The sequence below is a fragment of the Drosophila obscura genome, unplaced genomic scaffold, assembly GCF_018151105.1.
Source record: "Drosophila obscura isolate BZ-5 IFL unplaced genomic scaffold, ASM1815110v1 contig_25, whole genome shotgun sequence".
In the NCBI taxonomy this organism is placed as follows: Eukaryota; Metazoa; Arthropoda; class Insecta; order Diptera; family Drosophilidae; genus Drosophila; species Drosophila obscura.
Window position 1 is genome coordinate 3,321,735 of NW_024542812.1, and position 20,668 is coordinate 3,342,402.

The 20,668-nt window shown below is 37.5% G+C and overlaps 1 long non-coding RNA gene across 3 annotated transcripts; it reads left to right on the forward strand.

Annotated features, from left to right (window-relative positions):
* Positions 1–16,140: 16,140 nt before the first annotated feature.
* On the forward strand, positions 16,141–17,438 carry LOC111079102. Of its 3 annotated transcripts, none has more exons than XR_002608303.2 (4): positions 16,141–16,366; positions 16,454–16,876; positions 16,946–17,045; positions 17,155–17,438. It is a non-coding gene; the product is annotated as an uncharacterized LOC111079102 (long non-coding RNA). The 3 variants fall into 3 exon arrangements; XR_002608304.2 differs by having other exon boundaries at positions 16,768–16,876; XR_002608305.2 differs by having other exon boundaries at positions 16,145–16,234; positions 16,768–16,876.
* The last annotated feature ends 3,230 nt before the right edge of the window (positions 17,439–20,668 follow it).

Below are 20,668 nucleotides of genomic sequence, written 5' to 3' on the forward strand. Positions count from 1 at the left end.
TTTTTCCATATTTTAGGTTTAGTTAACGAATTTTAGCTCCAAAGTCTCTCCATAGACTTCAATGAGCGTTACCTTAAACGACGCCAAATTAATGCACCTATACACAAAAAAATAGAGGACACAGGATATAATTTCGACTTTTTCGACTTTTCCTGAGATTTTAAAGTCAAAATTTCGTAAAAAATACCGCACAAAAATCATCATTTTTGCATTTCAATGTTTTATATTTCCCAGACGGTAAGCTGTAATCACAAAGTGTTTAGGCTTAACTGTTTTAATTATCTTTTCAAAATAGCAAAGTTCTTTACAACCAGACGTAAGATACTAGATTTATGTGAAAAAAACACGCGCTACCTCTGAAAAAAGATTTAAAAAAAAATACCAGACTTCAAAAATTCTTCAAAAAAAAGTTCTGCCATAGAAAAAAAAATATATATCATCAAACCATTTCTAAGCCCCAAATCTTTAAGAAAAAGTTCGTTTTGTTCCTTGAGGAAAAATCGTGTTGACTAGTGTTAACGGATCTGTAAACGCGGTTTAATACAAAGCCATTTTGGAAGAAAACCTCATACCCTCAATTGAGGAACAATTTTCTCATACCGACTGTGTCATCTTTCAGGATGAATCTGCTCCTTGCCACCGTGCAAAATTGATAAGTAATATTTGTTTTAACTTTGTTATTCAATTGTCTATTGATTTATAAAAAAAGTTTAATTTTTCACCAATTGGTTTTTTTTAGATAAAAAATTAATTAAAAGAAGTGGGAATTTCGTCGTTGGAGTGGCCAGGAAATAGTCCTGATCTCAAACCGATCGAAGACCTTTGGCACGCTATGAAGGTTTTCATTACGAAGCAGAGACCCAAAACATTGTCAGAATTGGATAAGATAATTGAAAAAGTGTGGAATGAAGATATGTAATAATGTAATAGATTCCGTGCCATCAAGCATAAAACTGGTTATAAACGAGAAGGAACGTGTGAGTCGCTTCTAAAGACGCGACTCTACTCAGTCAGTATTTAGATTTTTGAACATATGATTTTTTAGAATTTTAGCATTAAAAAAAAATTTTACATTTTACATTTTTTTGCTACATCTGTTATCAACATCTACATATATTATGTATATTCTACATCTAACATGTAGATTATACATGTACCATTTATATTCTACATCTCCTCCGCTAGGGGTAGCTACGCGCACTGAACGCAGCAGAGTGTGCGAGCGAGATGGAAAATGAGTTGTGTTGTCGTCGTCTGGAATGGGCAGGGGAAGCATCTGAAAATTAATTTCTTCATTCTGGCTATAATTATGATCCGATCTCATTCAGATTCGGCAATCTGGTAGATATGATCATACTCTACGATAATGCGTTTTTAGTTTTATCGTATCTTTAAAAATGTGCCTGGCACAGATTTTCGTTCTTTGTGGGGGCGGAAAGGGGCGGGGCGAAATTTTGAAATACACTTGTAGCAGTGGGATATCACATGAGTCTGGAAACCAAATTTGGTTGCCCTAGCTTTTACAGTCTCTGAGATCTAGGCGCTCAACAAGACAGACAGACGGACAGACAGACATGGCTCTATCGACTCGGCTATTGATGCTGATCAAGAATATATATACTTTATGGGGTCGGAAACGTTTCCTTCTCTGCGTTACACACATCCACTTTTACCACAAATCTAATATACCCCTTAACTCTTTTTGAGTACGGGTTGTAAAGAACTTTGCTATTTTGAAAAGATAATTAAAACAGCTACAAGGTAAGCCGAAACACTTTGTGATTTTAGCTTAGCCTCGGGGAAATAGGAAATAAAGCATTGAATTGCAAAAATGATTATTTTTGTGTGTTATTTTTAACGAAATTTTTAATTTAAAAACTCAGAAAAGTCGAATAAAAATTATATTCTGTGACGTTAATTTTTTTTTAGGGGTGCACTAATTAGGCGTCTTTAAAGGTATTGCTCATTCAAATCTATTGAGAAACTTTGGTGCTAAAATTCGTTAACCAAACCTAAAAAATAAAAAAAAGACAAAAAAACCCCTTTTCGAAGGTTGCGGGCCCAATTGGGAACAAAGCAAACGAAAAAGGGTTGTACATTTGGTACCTCATCGCGATCCCAATTCCCAATTGGCAGTTGGGCCCGCAACCTTCCAAAGTTGCTTCCAAAATAACAAAGTTCTTTACAACCAGACGTAAGATATTAGAGTTACGTGAAAAAAAGAAGCGCTACCTCTGAAAAAAGGTTTACAAAAAAATACCAGATTTAAAAAATTCAAAATCCAATCCAAAACGAGAAGGAACATGCGAGTCGCTTCTGGGGACGCGACTCTCTATTATACCCGTACTCAGTCTGTATATACATTTTTGAGCATATGATTTTTTAGAATTTTAGAATTAAAAAAAAAAATTTTACATTTTACATTTTTTTGCTACATCTGTTATCTACATCTACATATATTATGTATATTATACATCTAACATGTAGATTATACAAGTACCATTTAGATTCTTCATCTCCTCCGCTAGGGGTTGTCGCGCACTGAACGCGGCAGAGTGCGAGCGAGAAGGAAAATGAGTTGCGTTGTCGTTTGCTGGAGGGTGGACAGGGGAAGCAACTGAAAATTAATTTCTTCATTCTGGCTATAACTATGATCCGATCTGTTTCAGATTCGGCAATCTGGTAGATATGATAATTTTCTACAATACTGTGTTTTTAGTTTTATCGTATCTTTAAAATTGTGCCTGCCACAGATTTTCGTCCTTTGTGTGGGCGGAAGGGGGCGGGGCGAAATTTTGAATACACTTGTAGCAGTGGGATATCACATGAGTCTGGAAACCAAATTTGGTTGCCCGAGCTCTTATAGTCTCTGAGATCTAGGCGCTCATCGAGACAGACAGACAGACAGACAGACAGACGGACAGACAGACATGACTATATCGACTCGGCTATTGATGCTGATCTAGAATATATATACTTTATGGGGTCGGAAACGTTTCCTTCTCTGCGTTACACACATCCACTTTTACCACAAATCTAATATACCCCTTAACTCTTTTTTTGAGTACGGGTATAAAAAGACCGAAAAACCCCTTTTCGAAGGTTGCGGGCCCAATTGGGAACAAAGCAAACGAAAAAGGGTTGTACATTTGGTACCTGATCGCGATCCCGATTCCCAATGGGCAGTTGAGCTCGCAACCTTCCAAAAGGTATTTTTTGTTCATTTTTTCCATATTTTAGGTTTAGTTAACGAATTTTAGCTCCAAAGTCTCTCCATAGACTTCAATGAGCGTTACCTTAAACGACGCCAAATTAATGCACCTATACACAAAAAAATAGAGGACACAGGATATAATTTCGATTTTTTCGACTTTTCCTGAGTTTTTAAAGTCAAAATTTCGTAAAAAATACCGCACAAAAATCATCATTTTTGCATTTCAATGTTTTATATTTCCCAGACGGTAAGCTGTAATCACAAAGTGTTTAGGCTTAACTTCTAGCTGTTTTAATTATCTTTTCAAAATAGCAAAGTTCTTTACAACCAGACGTAAGATACTAGATTTATGTGAAAAAAACACGCGATACCTCTGAAAAAAGGATTTAAAAAAAAATACCAGACTTCAAAAATTCTTCAAAAAAAAGTTCTGCCATAGAAAAAAAAATATATATCATCAAACCATTTCTAAGCCCCAAATCTTTAAGAAAAAGTTCGTTTTGTTCCTTGAGGAAAAATCGTGTTGACTAGTGTTAACGGATCTGTAAACGCGGTTTAATACAAAGCCATTTTGGAAGAAAACCTCATACCCTCAATTGAGGAACAATTTTCTCATACCGACTGTGTCATCTTTCAGGATGATTCTGCTCCTTGCCACCGTGCAAAATTGATAAGTAATATTTGTTTTAACTTTGTTATTCAATTGTCTATTGATTTATAAAAAAAGTTTAATTTTTCACCAATTGGTTTTTTTTAGATAAAAAATTAATAAAGAAGTGGGAATTTCGTCGTTGGAGTGGCCAGGAAATAGTCCTGATCTCAAACCGATCGAAGACCTTTGGCACGCTATGAAGGTTTTCATTACGAAGCAGAGACCCAAAACATTGTCAGAATTGGATAAGATAATTGAAAAAGTGTGGAATGAAGATATGTAATAATGTAATAGATTCCGTGCCATCAAGCATAAAACTGGTTATAAACGAGAAGGAACGTGTGAGTCGCTTCTAAAGACGCGACTCTACTCAGTCAGTATTTAGATTTTTGAACATATGATTTTTTAGAATTTTAGCATTAAAAAAAAATTTTACATTTTACATTTTTTTGCTACATCTGTTATCAACATCTACATATATTATGTATATTCTACATCTAACATGTAGATTATACATGTACCATTTATATTCTACATCTCCTCCGCTAGGGGTTGCTCGCGCACTGAACGCAGCAGAGTGTGCGAGCGAGATGGAAAATGAGTTGTGTTGTCGTCGTCTGGAATGGGCAGGGGAAGCATCTGAAAATTAATTTCTTCATTCTGGCTATAATTATGATCCGATCTCATTCAGATTCGGCAATCTGGTAGATATGATCATTCTCTACGATAATGCGTTTTTAGTTTTATCGTATCTTTAAAAATGTGCCTGGCACAGATTTTCGTTCTTTGTGGGGGCGGAAAGGGGCGGGGCGAAATTTTGAAATACACTTGTAGCAGTGGGATATCACATGAGTCTGGAAACCAAATTTGGTTGCCCTAGCTTTTACAGTCTCTGAGATCTAGGCGCTCAACAAGACAGACAGACGGACAGACAGACATGGCTCTATCGACTCGGCTATTGATGCTGATCAAGAATATATATACTTTATGGGGTCGGAAACGTTTCCTTCTCTGCGTTACACACATCCACTTTTACCACAAATCTAATATACCCCTTAACTCTTTTTGAGTACGGGTATAAAAATAGAGGAGGTTCAACTAAATATTAATATAACAAATTTTGTATTTCCTAATAGTCGTGTTCTTAAACGCAATAAAATAAATTTTGTTTTTCCTTACCAAAAATTAGTAATGCATTTTTTTTGTAAATATGAAAATGGTATGAAAAAGTGAATAATTTTTGATTTAAGGATTCTTTCGAAAACAAGGACATTTGTGTTCTAACTTTTGGAGTATTTCCTTGGGTATTTAAATTGTTTACTTAGTTATATAAGTTTTTATACCCGTACTCAAAAAAGAGTTAAGGGGTATATTAGATTTGTGGTAAAAGTGGATGTGTGTAACGCAGAGAAGGAAACGTTTCCGACCCCATAAAGTATATATATTCTTGATCAGCATCAATAGCCGAGTCTATATAGCCATGTCCGTCCGTCTGTCCGTCCGTCCGTCTTGATGAGCGCCTGGATCTCAGAGACTATAAGAGCTAGAGAAACCAAATTTGGTTTCCAGACTCATGTGATATCACACTGCTACAAGTGTATTTCAAAATTTTGCACCGCCCCCTTCCGCTCACACAAAGGACGAACATCTGTGGCAGGCACAGTTTTAAAGATACGATAAAACTAAAAACGCAGTGTCGTAGAGAATGCTCATATCTACCAGATTGCCGAATCTGAATCAGATCGGATTATAATTATAGCCAGAATGAAGAAATTAATTTTCAGTTGCTTCCCCTCCCCCTCCCGACCTTGACAGCGCAACTCATTTTCCTTCTCGCTCGCACACTCTGCCGCGTACAGTGCGCGAGCAACCCCTAGCGGAGGAGATGTAGAATCTAAATGGTACATGTACAATCTACATGTTAGATGTAGAATAGACATTGTAGGTAGATGAGATGTAGATAACAAATGTAGCAAAAAAATTTAACATGTAAAATTTTTTTCTAAAATTCTTAAAAATCATAAGCTCAAAAATGTATATACTGACTGAGTACGGGTATAAGTAGAGTCGCGTCCCCAGAAGCGACTCACACGTTCCTTCTCGTTTCTTATAGATTTAGGGGTTTAAATTTTTTTATCGAATTATGGTTTTTTTTATGGTTTAGTTATTTTTTTAAGAATTTTTTGTAATCTGGTATAAACCATAAAAAAAAGTACTACAAAAATTTATAAATCCCGAAATCTATCAGAAAAAGTCTTTTTGGTCCACAGCCGAAAGAAAAAGTTCAATTTTGTTGAGTAGTATTATCGATCAGCAGCTACGTTTTCTGGACGGACTCCAAAACGGTTCTGCACTGGATAAGCAGCACCCGGCGGTATAAGCAGTTCGTTGGAAACTGGATGGCGGAGATTTTGCAGTCCACTGTAACGACGCAGACGACGCAGCCAACGCTACTCCCAGGTGAAGCGATCAACACCCAGCAAAAATGCAAGCTCAGCACACGCCAAAAGACAGGAGACCAGCACAAGGGGCTTACGCAATAAGTTCCTAAAATAATATTAAATAAATAAATATTCCTAACAATATATATTCCCGACGTGCCAACGAAATTCCGTTCCCACGGTACCGGTGCACAGCGATCACCTTACCTGGGACATTGGACACTTGTTGGGAGGCGATTGCTTAGGTAACCCTTGGTTACCGGGCAAACCGCTCACATGCGCGAGCCAGTCAGCAGTCTCCGACTTTCCTTACTGGGAATATTGGACACTGACTACAGGGCTAATGATTAGGTAACCTTCTGTTACCGATCAGCCCGTCTGCACGCGCAGACTATAATTCAGCAATATATATTATTGTAAGAACCCTTTCCACATTCTGAAGTAGAAATAAGACATTCATGTTTGTAAGACATTCATGGGAAAATCGAAGCCGGCCGATCTATAAAAAGCACTGCCTTGCATGAAGAAAAAGGCAGTCCACCAGCCATCGTAGGAAGGCAGTCAATCAGCCATCGCAGGCACGCAGTCCATCCACCATCAACAGAAAAACAATAATACGCGTCGTAACACCAATAAAGATAACCTAAGGCATAACATAAGCGATAGCATAATAATACGAAAGAATAAAGATATCTTTTAAAAAGTCAAGGAACCAAGAGTGTTGAGATTTCGCTAACCCATTTTCAGTTGCTGGCAAAGTTCCTGGTTTTCCAAATAAAGTCCTACGAATTATAAATAACTTGTAATTCAGGACCCTGGACAGAATGAAGCATACCTCAGCCTGAGATAGGACATTACACCACAGAAGTATCCCAATGGAGATAGATACCGTCTGCCGAAAACGTGGCAGACGATGCAACGTGGCCGCAAGTCCATGTGGATCTGGATCAAGGATCACGTTGGCTAAGTGGTCCTCCCTTTCTACGGGAACCCGAGGAGAAGTGGCCGAAATCTTCTTCGGGTGATGGTGACTGACCGCGAACCGCTGATGAAGAAGAGATGCCATGTGAGTTTGCGCTGGATATAGCAAACACCTTTATATCTTTGCAGAGGTTCTCGAGCTACAACCGACTGGTCAGGGCCACTGCTTGGGTCCTCCGGTTTATCCGACAGTATCGCGGACACCGCGAAAAAAGCGACGAGTACGGGCTAACTGCAGCTGAAAGCGCTGAGGCAGAGCGCATGCTGATCCGGCGGGCGCAAAGTGAGGCGCTCGCTGAGGAGACCCAACGGAAGACTGTCACAAAGGACAGTCAATTACGAGGGCTGTCGCCAAAGATGGAGTCATACGTGCGTGTGGAAGAATCAACGCGGCCGCGTGCATGCCATTCAGCGCGCGGCGCCCGATCATACTATCGCACAAACAGGCACTAGCAGAGATGATCGTCGGTCACTACCACGATAAGATGCGGCATCAAAACCGGGATGCGACCTTATGCGAGATCCGGAAGAGGTTCTGGATAACCAACATACGAAATTTACTACGGAGGGTGGTAACCAATTGCCACATTTGCAAGCTACGAAGAGCGACCGGCAGAGGACCGGCTAGAGGCCAATGGACATAAATATTAAATGCTCATTATAAAAAGAAACTTTAATTAAACCTAAGTTAATTAGCCACCCTCAATCCTAACCTATTAAAATGAGTATTTTAAGGAATAGGGCGCACCTGCTGGATTTTGGCTGCTAATTGCGAAAAAAGCGCCGTAGCGCATAAAATATTTACTAAAAACCGCGTAATTTTTTTAAACAAAATTTTTGCCTACGCACTGTGACAAATTTAGGCTTTCTAGCGGAATATTATTAATAACTTCCAAGCCACAAAATAAATCTTACCACGGTTTTTATTTCTCATTTCAGTAAAAATTCAATACATTTTTGAATAGAAATAAATTATTAAAAATTTTTTTTTTTATTTTTAGTTATGATAATCATATTTTAAAAATCAATCATATTAGGGATGATGCATAGTAAATCTTTTTTGCAAAACGCAATCTTTGACAAACTCCATATGTATCGTTCTGCCACGCTCGTCGGAATTTAGCATTTATAGTACTTTTGAAGCACAGCGCTTTCAAGCTTTATATAAACTGGAGCATGCAGCTACCAACACTGCGTCGGATGAGACTTCTTTAGCAAGGCCTGCGAGTTTTTTATTTGCGTTTTTTTGCAACACTCCAAAATATATTTTTCTGGTCGTTTAACATGTTCTATTAATACAATTGGCATATCTAGCCAATCTTTGTTTTTTTTTCGAAAGCACACTATTTCTGCCACAAAATTTCCACTCTTAGGTAAGTTTACTTGCAAAACTTTGCAACTTTTTTTTTTTGTTTGTTTGGACTTTGATATGCAGTGACTGCACCATCAAGTGGCCCATGCGACATCAATTTGAAGCCTGTTACGCGCGGAACCGCCAACAGAACGCAGCCGCATGACGCGCGACGCGTGTTACCGAACCGATCGCGAGCATGCTGGAAAGATAGGTGTTAGATTAAAATTCGGGGAAAATTAGAGCTAAACACAACTCAAAGAGCTAAACATGCTAAACAGATAGCTAAGAAATTGTACTAATTACGGGAAATGTATGTTAGTATTAGCGATTTAAGAAGAGGAAGGGAATTAGTTTTGGATATTGAAGTCTGAGCATAGGACCCTAAATGGTTCGTGCAAGGAATATTTGATCTACAAAGCGGAAGGAGCAAAATAATAAAGTTTCGCGAAGTTTATGCGGCTCAACAAGTCAGAGCTATCTACGTCACCCTTGATCAGGTTGGACATAAAAATCACACCAAGCATTTTTCTACTATCTACTAAGGTTGGAACTTTTATTAAAAGCAATATACGAGGGTAAGATGGCAGTCTCACACCTGCATCCCAGTTAAGGCCACGATAAGCAAAAAGTAAAAAGTTTCTCTGGACTGATTCTATATGGTCCTGGTGTACCGTGTACTGGGGGCACTATACACAAGAGCCGTACTCTAAAATCGGACGAACAAGCTAGATATAGAGAGTCTTCCTTATATAGGGGTCGTCAAATTCCTTTGACCACCTTCTTATAAACCCAAACACGCCCATGGCCTTATTTACCATGGTAGAAATGTGTTCAGAAAACTTTAACTTTGGGTCTGGTTTAACACCAAGATCATAAACCAAGGTAATTATCTCAAGAGAACCACCGCAGAGGTTTTAAGGCGCCAAAAAGGGGCTGGAGCGATGAAATGTCATTACTTTGCATTTCGAGGCATTTAGGTGTAACATCTTTGCACAACACAATGCCTGAAAGTTATTGAGATCGGATTGCAAGCGAGAGGGAAAGGAAATGTCCTAATACTGGAAACAGAGTTTACCATCATCCGCATACATGAACTCTCGAGAGTTTGTTAACACCGAAGGCAGGTCATTAATAAAGAGTGTGAAAAGTATGGGTCCTAGATGGCTGCCTTGTGGTACTCCAGAATTAGCCTTTACAGGTGAACAGAAGGAGTCATTGAAGAGGACTCTTTGAGACCTAGAACGAAGGTAGCTAGAAATCCATCTCAAAAGATTAGGCGGAAACCCTAAAACGTCAAGTTTTTGTGCTAAAAGGGAATGGTTTACAGAATCGAATAATTTACTAAAATCAGTGTAAATGACATCCGTCTGCAAGTTACCTTGAAAGCCTTTAATGATAAAAGAGGTAAACTCTAATAAATTTGTGGTTGTTGATCGTCGCCTTATAAATCCGTGGTGAGACGGAGATATAAGTGATTTGCAGAGATGTTGGAAGTGCGGAGTTAAAATTTTTTCAAACATTTTAGGAATAGCGGATAACTTAGATATACCTCTATAATTATTTGCATCAGACTTGCTACCTTTCTTATGGAGCGGAATAATAAAAGATTCCTTCCAGATGGGGGGAAGCATGAAGAGTTAATGGATAGGGTGAAAAGCTTAAGCAAGGGTCCATACAGAGCGTCGGCACAGTACCTAAGTACACAGCCGGGAACTCCGTCGGGACCTGGTGAAAACACCGGCTTAACTAGTCGAAGATCATGAAGCAGTGAGCTTTCATTTAACAAAGGGCTGAAGATGCCATTCGACCTTGGTAAACTGTATGGATACGGCTGACCAGAGTAGCTTTCATGAGAATAGGTTGTTTGAAAAAATTTCGCAATAAGATCGGCAATTGCCTGATCATTGTTTGGCTGACATATTGAGAAAAGATAACGAGGATGGATGTGCGGACGTTCTACGCTTACTATTTACGAAGCTGTAAAACTGTTTAGGGTCCTGTGAAAACCGTATCCTGCATCGAGATAGGTAGTTTTTATAGCATTGAGCGTTAAGAACGGAGAAATTTGACCGAGCTATTACATAGTGAGAAAGAGAAGAGGGAGAACCAACTTCTCGAAATTTTTTATAAAGTCTTGATTTAAAATTTTTTAGACTGGATAACTCTTTGGTAAACCAAGGAGGCTTTCCAGATCTAACCGGACAAGAAAGTGGGACAAAAGAATCAAAAAATGTGTCAAGTACATTGTAAATGAGAAGGAACGTGTGAGTCGCTTCTGGGGACGCGACTCTACTTATACCCGTACTCAGTCAGTATATACATTTTTGAGCTTATGATTTTTTAGAATTTAAAAATTAAAAAAAAAATTTTACATTTTACATATTTTTGCTACATCTGTTATCTACATCTACAATGTATATTCCACATCTAACATGTAGATTGTACATGTACCATTTATATTCTACATCTCCTCCGTTAGGGGTTGCTCGCGCACTGAGCGCGGCAGAGTGTGCGAGCGAGAAAGAGAATCAGTAGCGACAGCATCGCTGGAGAAGGAGAGGGAACCAACAGAAAATTAATTTCTTCATTCTGGCTATAATTATAATCCGATCTAGTTCAGCAATCAGCAAAATTCGGCAATCTGGTAGATATGGGCATTCTCTACGATACTGCGTTTTTAGTTTATCGTATCTTTAAAAATGTGCCTGCCACAGATTTTCGTCCTTTGTGGGGGCGGAAGGGGGCGGGTCGAAATTTTGAAATACACTTGTAGCAGTGTGATATCACATGAGTCTGGAAACCAAATTTGGTTTCTCTAGCTCTTATAGTCTCTCAGATCTAGGCGCTCATCAAGACGGACAGACGGACAGACGGACATGGCTATATCGACTCGGCTATTGATGCTGATCAAGAATATATATACTTTATGGGGTCGGAAACGTTTCCTTCTCTGCGTTGCACACATCCACTTTTACCACAAATCTAATATACCCCTTAACTCTTTTTTGAGTAAGGGTATAAAAATGTTTGTGCCTTTCATAACGTCAGTGCACAAGTACAGGTCGGACCAATCAAAATCCCTAATAAGGTTATTAAGCTTCGTAAACTCGGCTTTAATAAAGCAGCGGACACGTTCAGATAGCCTACCCATTCGATCCAATAGAGTAGGGCCAATATCGACTGACACTTCGAATGTAGGATGGTAGGAGTCTTCAGGTATACTGAGCGGAAGGGCTCGGGTTAACAACGCTATGGTCGGATCCGAGACAAAGCACAGATCAAGCAATCGACCCAAGGAATTTTTCACATGGTTGACTTGAGACAGGGATAGGTCTAGCAAGCCGTCGATAAAGTCATGTCGTGACATGGGCACAAGGTTATTAGACTCGTTTACCGAAGACCAAACAGTACCTGGCAAATTGAAATCACCAAGAACTATCATATGGTCTTTATCTGATAGCGAGGAAGAAACAGTTTTTAAAGCGGACAGGTGATGCTCGTATATTAAGATATCCGAGGAAGGTGGAATATACGAGCAAGTAATGAAAATGGAAAGCCTGGGAGAATCAGTTTTACGCAAGGGAATTCCAGGTCTTGTTGAACCTGGACCATGAAATGTTCCGACGTGAAGTTTGAGTCCACTGCAATGAGAACCCCACCTCCACGTCGAGACGAACGGTCAATTGTAAAAATTGTGTACCGACCTGCAAAGACTTCGGAACTAAGGATGTTCGGCCATAACCAGGTCTCGCTAAACACAATAACGTGGGAAGAGAATGCGAGACTCTCAAGAAAATGAGTGCTGAGCTTACTACGCAAGCCTCAAGCATTCTGGTAGGTAACTAAAAGAAAGGAAGTTAGTTTTTTGTTATATTAGTTAAACATGACATCGTTTTGGCAATCGCATTATATTATACACAAAAAAACAAAAATCGGTGAAATAGGAACAGACGACATTTTTGTCCTGGCCGATATTGATATCGCGCTTTGTTGTTTCTTACGTTTATTTTGGTGACGTAAAATTGGGGGCCTTTAGAAATTAATTTAATAAATTGATTTAATATATTAGGATATACGAAAATTAGTTTTTAATTATATAAATATAAGCTTAAAACATCAGCAGAGTTGTTTATATTTTTTTCCCGCTCATAAAAGTTTTTATTTAGGGGCTATGTGCAATTCGTTTTGAAATCGCGAGCTTATTAGCAAGCGGTTTCAAATCGTAAGAATCTTCCAACTTACGAAAACAGGAGAAAGTTTTTTTGCGATTTGACTGTCAAATCGTAACTTTTTGCTATTTGCGATAACCGGAGCATGGCTGACATATTTTATTTAAATAATATTTGTTCCCGTAGTACACTTGTAAAGAAAAAAAAAAAATGTGTACACTAGGGGACAAGCCCCTGTGCTTTCGCTTTGTTTGAGCATCAACCCATTCACGCTCCGTGTGAGTTAGAGAAAGACGAAGATGAAGTTTGTTTTATAATAATATTATAGCGTGTATTTCTGTCATTATCATATGAAATATGATATATATATATATATATATATACTCCACCCTCCCCCACCCAACACCACTCTTCTTCTTCACAGAAAATAAAATATAAGGCGGTGACCGAAAAAAAACCTCTTATCTCTGTATTATATTCTGTACCTCTTCTTCTTCTTTGGTTAGCTTACAGACACACCCCCTTCCTCTAACCCACACCCCATCACCACACTCTTCTTCATCAACTAACTCAGAAGAAACAAAAAAAATTAAATATCGCGTGGTGCCGAAGTTAGCTTTTTTTTAATTTACATGTCTCCAATACATACCCATATAGTTCTGAGATCTAGTTATTCATAAACTTACAGAAAGCCGAATAAGAGTTGGCTAAAATCTTGTTGGAAACTCTTACGCATCGACCACGACGCGCATTTATATTATTTTGGATTTAAGTAATTGATGTTATAAATAAAAAACGAGAATGAACGTGTGAGTCGCTTCTGGGGACGCGACTCTACTTATACCCGTACTCAGTCAGTATATACATTTTTGAGCTTATAACACTAGTCAACACGATTTTTCCTCAAGAAACAAAACGAACTTTTTCTTAAAGATTTGGGGCTTAGAAATGGTTTGATGATATTTTTTTTTTTCTATGGCAGAACTTTTTTTTGAAGAATTTTTGAAAACTGGTATTTTTTTTAAGCTTTTTTCAAAGGTAGCGCTTGTTTTTTTCATATAGCTCTAGTATCTTACGTCTGGTTGTAAAGAACTTTGCTATTTTGAAAAGATAATTAAAACAGCTAGAAGTTAAGCCCAAACACTTTGTGATTACAGCTTACCGTCTGGGAAATATAAAGCATTGAAATGCAAAAATTATGATTTTTGTACGGTATTTTTTACGAAATTTTGACTTTAAAAACTCAGGAAAAGTCGAAAAAAATTATATCCTATGTCCTCTATTTATTTTTTGCATTAATTGCATTAATTTGGCGTCGTTCAAGGTATCGCTCATTAAAATCTATGGAGAGACTTTGGAGCTAAAATTCGTTAACTAAACCTAAAATAGGGAAAAATGAACAAAAAATACCTTTTGGAAGGTTGCGAGCTCAACTGCCAATTGGGAACAAAGCAAACGAAAAAGGGTTGAAAAAAGGCAACTTCCAAAAGGTATTTTTTGTTTATTTTTTCCCTATTTTAGGTTTAGACTTCAAAAATTCTTCAAAAAAAAGTTCTGCCATAGAAAAAAAACCATAATTCTTTAAAAAATTTTAAATCTTCAAAAAAAGTCGGTTTGGATCCTTGAGGAAAAAAAAAGTTCGATTTTGTCGAGTAGTGAATTATTTAGAATTTAAAAAAAAAAAAAAAAATTGTACATATTACATTTTTTTGCTACATCTGTTATCTACATCTACAATGTATATTCTACATCTCCTCCGCTAGGGGTTGCTCGCGCACTGAATGCGGCAGAGTGTGCGAGCGAGAAAGAGAATGAGTAGCGTTTCTTTGGCTGGGAAGGCAGGGGAAACAACTGAAAATTAAATTTCTTCATTCTGGCTATAATTATGATCCGATCTGATTCAGATTCGGCAATCTGGTAGATATGGTCACTAACCATACAGTATACTGTATATGGTCACTGTGATATGTGATATGGTCATTTTCTACGATAATGCGTTTTTAGTTTTATCGTATCTTTAAAATGTTGTCCTTTGTGGTGGCGGAAGGGGCGGGTCGAAATTTTGAAAAGCACTTGTAGCAGTGTGATATCACATGGGTCTGGAAACCAAATTTGGTTTCTCTAGTTCTTATAGTCTCTGAGATCTAGGCGCTCATCGAGACGGACAGACGGACGGACGGACAGACGGACATGGCTATATCGACTCGGTTATTTATGCTGATCAAGAATATATATACTTTATGGGGTCGGAAACGTTTCCTTCTCTGCGTTGCACACATCCACTTTTACCACAAATACAATACCCCTTAATTTTTTTTTGAGTACGGGTATAACGAACACGGCTCGACCATATATTTCTCACCCCTTGCGGATCCATGTATTTTCAAACGTAATCGGACTGTCACACCCAAGTGGCAGGCTAACTCACAATCAAATCTTTGAAAAGTACGTATGGTCATTAATGTCCAATAACGTTCTGGAGTGCTTAAGGAATTGCCTCCAGTACCAACGAGCAATAATTCATATGCACAACCCCGTTTCCGGAATCACCTTTTCTGATGGAAGATTTGATCAAATATGTATGTACACGTGTACATCTGATCAAGGAGCTAGATTCACGTCTGTTTTCTGGAAATGACTTGCGAATATGATGGGAAGTGAACAAATTTACTTTAAGCCATACCAACCCCAGTCGAATTTTATGATCGAGCGATGGGCTCAAGCCATAAGAAGAACATTCAGGCATCAACAGCAGTAGTGTTATATGTATACGCTACACTACTTTCCAACCAATATTTTACGACATGGGTGAAGCTTTGAAGCCACCGAGATATTCTGATATTGTTATAAATAAATAATAATTTATTATTTAATTTTATGAACTGCATTTTATACATTCCTACCATTGGCCAAATAGCCAAAAGCTAACGCACATACCTTTTAGTTCGGTCAGCAGCTTCGAGTATACTGACCACTTGATGTGCTCGGCCTTCTAGAGTATTAACAGGGGATATAAGGTAATGGCTTCTATTTCCGCTATCCGAATCGAAAAGACTAACGTATTTAAGAAGCCAATATATAATAATAACTTGGAATGAAAATAGGGCCATTATTAACCGTTTACATACAACTTATATTCAGAAAGCTAAATAACGCATTTTTGAATGCTTTAAAGAGCAGATGCTACGGATACTAACACTAAACGGAACTGATCGGAATGGATTTCTATTCTAATTGAAAAATGTATTGTGTATACCCTTGAAGAGGGTATAGAGTTTTAAACATATTTTTGCAACACATTGATTGTGTTGTCACAATTAACACAACAATAACACAAATAAAAATTTAAGTAAAATATTCAATTCAATTTTGTGTTACGATTTAGATTCTGCTGCACATATTTGTTTACGTAAAATTCCCCATGTTGGTCTAATCATTAGTATTCTTTTAAATACTATAATTATACATATTGGAAAGAATATATAGTAAACTTAACATTTGGAAAGTTATTCCATAAGAATATCCTCGTTTTTGCTTATTCGTGACATTTTGCAGGTGTGCATAAGTCTGAATTTTTTTGTAATTCTTATATCTCGAATCCTGGTCTTCTCTTTAATTGGTACCCACTGATATTATATTTAGAACAAAACTAATTAAGAGGAGGTTTACTTAAGGATAACTAAAGTCAATCAGTCATGCTACGATTATCGCAAATCGCAAATGACTGTCAAATCGCAAAAAAGCGTTCTCCAGTTTTTTTATATCGTTACGATATAAAACCGGTTGTGAATCAGCTATCGATTTAAAAAATGAATTGCAAATAGCACATAAATAGCACATAGCGGGAAAAATTTATAAACAAATTTGTTGATGTTCTAAATGAAAATTTATTTTCGTATATTCTAATATATCCAATAAATTTATTAATAACTTACCAATATACTCTTGAAAACAAGTGCGAATTCCCATTAAACAGATGTCGATCGGCCCATATCTAGCCAGTTTTAAAAATGTCGTCTGTTCTTAATTCACCCTAATTCACCACAAAACAAAGATTTTTATAAGGTAAATATCGCATAAAAATTTGTCTAACTATATCGATAGCAAAAAGTTACGAAAAATTTCAATTTGTAGGAACTTCTTTGCTACCTAATATAATTGAAACCAATCAAAGCCAGATCAGTGTATCATAAAGCTTATATTGGAACTATTGGTCGGAAAGCCTTTCGGAGAAGTAAGTGAGAAAAGCATTTTTATTTATTAATATAATTTATTAACCATCATTTACCATCTCATATACTGATACATAAATATATCATTTAAAAATATAATTTAAATCGAAGGATCATATAGCTGACATATTGTTATGGCGAATATCGATTGACCTACTTTTCCGAATTGGCTTCAGCACACCAGCCAGGAGCCTAAGAGCACATACTATGGCAATAACATGCCCATATTTAGTGAAAATATGGTCAACATAATGAGCTGCCAGCTGGGATGCGATTTGACTTTTGCCAGAGGAAGGGAGCCGTCAGAAGGTTGCTTACTGATATTTCTATTTCATGTATGATTTTGTTATATTTTGTTGTTATTTAAGATAGAAATAAGATAATTTAGACAGGGATTTTTTTAAACTTTTGGCGAATAATAAACAAATAAATATTATCGTTATATCTTCAAGAGTATTAAAAGCTTCGACCACCGAAAGTAGCATTCCCCTCTGGTTTAACATAAATATGTTCGTGTTGTCTGCAAATTACTATCTCGAATTGATAAAAATGTACATTTGAACGTACGAGTATGAAAGGAAAACTATGATTGTACATATCTATGTAAGTATATATGCACACACATTTGTATGTATGTATGTAGGAGTAAGTACCCTGCAGTACGGTTCATCGAAGTGTAAGCAACCACACATCGCTGCCGCTGTCATGCAAGTCGATGACATAAGCGATGACCTGCCTTACATTGAACTGTTCACGTTAACATGGAGATGTAATGTCCTAGAAGTATAGGTGATGAGCACTAATCAATTTAGAAGTGATGAATTTGACGAAAAAAATAATGCATTCAAAAATATTCACAAAAAAAAAAATGTGATTTACTTTTCAAAACGAAAAGTTGGGCGCTCCCGCATTCGTAAAACGGAAGACTTTTCCGTTTTCAAAACGGCAACATATTTCTCGCCGAAATCAAAAGTAAACGGCTTTTTATACAACAAACTGAATCTTAATTGCAAAAGGGGCAATTGAGATTGTGCTCCTTTTATAAACCTCAAAATTGGATCTGAAAAATTTGTCAGGGCTGTGGCAGCCCGATTAGGTCATCGATAAGTCTCTTTTAAACATAATATAATAATTATATGAGCTGGCACTAAAGTGTTGACATAACAGCAATAAATTCCCGCTTAACAGTGCAGGAGTAATGAATCGAGTTTTGAGAATTCCAGAGCGCCTTGAAATGAAAAGAACGAAAAGTAAAACCAAAGTGAATGTGAAAACCAGAGCCTGCCTGGTTAATAATATATTTCACATAAAACTGTGGCTATTATGAAAAAAAAAACACATGGGTAAATTGCGTATAAATATATTAAAATTTATTAATTTATTGGTTTTTTACAAAATTGTAGATTTACATTTGTTCTGTGGGTCCTTTTTCCAAAGAACCTTTTTATACCCGTACTCAAAAAAGGGTTAAGGGGTATATTAGATTTGTGGTAAAAGTGGATGTGTGTAACGCAGAGAAGGAAACGTTTCCGACCCCATAAAGTATATATATTCTTGATCAGCATCAATAGCCGAGTCGATATAGCCATGTCCGTCTGTCCGTCTGTCTGTCTGTCCGTCTTGTTGAGCGCCTGGATCTCAGAGACTATAAGAGTTAGGGTAACCAAATTTGGTTTCCAGACTCATGTGATATCACACTGCTACAAGTGTATTTCAAAATTTCGACCCTCCCCCTTCCGCCCTCACAAAGGACGAAAATCTGTGGCAGTCACAATTTTAAAGATACGATAAAACTAAAAACGCAGTATCTATATGGAATATTTACAATCTACATGTTAGATGTAGAATATACATTGTAGATGTGGATGTTGATAGCAGATGTAACAAAAAAATGTAAAATATAAAATATTTTTTTTTTTTTTTTTTTTATTTGTTCTAAAAAATCATATGCTCAAAAATGTATATACTGACTGAGTATGGGTATAAGTAGAGTCGCGACCCCAGAAGCGACTCAAACGTTCCTTCTCGCTGTTAATGTTTTTGATGTTTCCATGTGCGTAAGGCCGACGTGCTCATTCAACTGAAGCGTCTCTGAAATAATATGGGATAATTAATATATTTTTTTGTTTGAATTTACTTTCCATGTCCTTCCAGGATGTATCCGTCCCCATTATGTTCCGTATTTTGGTGACCTAATAATAAAAAACAAATTATATGCATATTTATATATACTCTATGTAATACATAAGTGGGATTGAAACCTGGCGGGCAATCACAAAAGGGGCACACTAGAAGTGGTGCAAGTTATACGGCATTCCTCTGATCACCTGTCCATAACCATCTAACAATAACCTTGCTGAGCATCGTTGTCGTTCGTGTCGTGTCGTTGAGAGAAGAAGCAAAATACAGTTGTCCACCCAAACTACTTTTACGGGAACTAATTTAACCACCATTGAATCAAGTTTGAAACATATCCTAAAATACATTTAAATAAACACTGGAATATTATAATTTTCCTACAATTTGGGGGCTCGTCCAGGAAATGGTCCAAGCTTGAGGTGCAACTTAAAATCGTAAAAGTGCAGTGCGTTGGCAGAACGTTCCAGATACATACTGCGTAGAAGGTCACGAAAACGCCAAAAGGGCTACGGCGCATAAATCTACAAGAAGTTTTGTGTGCAACCGACTAAGCGGCGACAGTGTATGTGTATGTGTGGGAGGACAAGGAGACACGGAACGACCAAGTAGCAGAAAAGGCTGGGAAAAAGACGTTTTCGTGGAATCGACTCGGCGATACATTGATGCGCGCAAGGCGACACGAAGCAGCAGGAAAGGCTGGAAAATTCAATAGTAGATTGATGGTCTATAGTTGTCGACAGTACAAGCGTTAGTAAAAAGTTGTTCTGGAATTACGTAGACTGATAATTTGCGGAAGCTGGTCTGTTAGAAGGCGTTAGCGAGCAACGAAAGGCAGAAGCCAGCGGTGCAAATCAGAAACGTAAAGCGAATCTGGTACAAAACGACAGAAAATCAATCAGTATTTTTTTGGACGGCGTCGGCAAGGAAGTGTCGAGCAATGACAAAAGGCGAGAGAAGCAGATCTTCGGGAAGTCATCGGCAGGGAAGAGCTGGGCAACAACAAACAATCGAGAGAAGCTGTTCTTCGGGAAGGCGTTGGCAAGCAAGTGCCGATTAACTACAAGACGGCGAGAGAAGCAGACATTCTGGTGAGCTTCGGAAAGCAAGTGCCAATTAACTACACGAAGGCGAGAGAAGCTGACATTCTGGTGAGCGTCGGCAAGCAAGTGCCGAGCAATGACAAGCAGACGTGCGGTAGATAAGTTAATGCATGAATTAATCACTTTTTATGATAATTAACTGATTAACTCTTTATTAATTCGTTATCGTTAAGCTTTATTATATTAACCTTTTGATTCTTGATAAAACTACTCAGCAAAATTGATCTTTTTCTTTAGGCTGTGGACCACAATAACTTTTTCTGATAGATTTTGGGATTTAAAAATGTTTGTAGTATTTTTTTTTTATGGTGTAATTTTTTTTTCAAGAATTTTTAAAATGAGGTATTTTTTTTTATGGGTTTTTTCAGAGGAAGTGCTTTTATTTT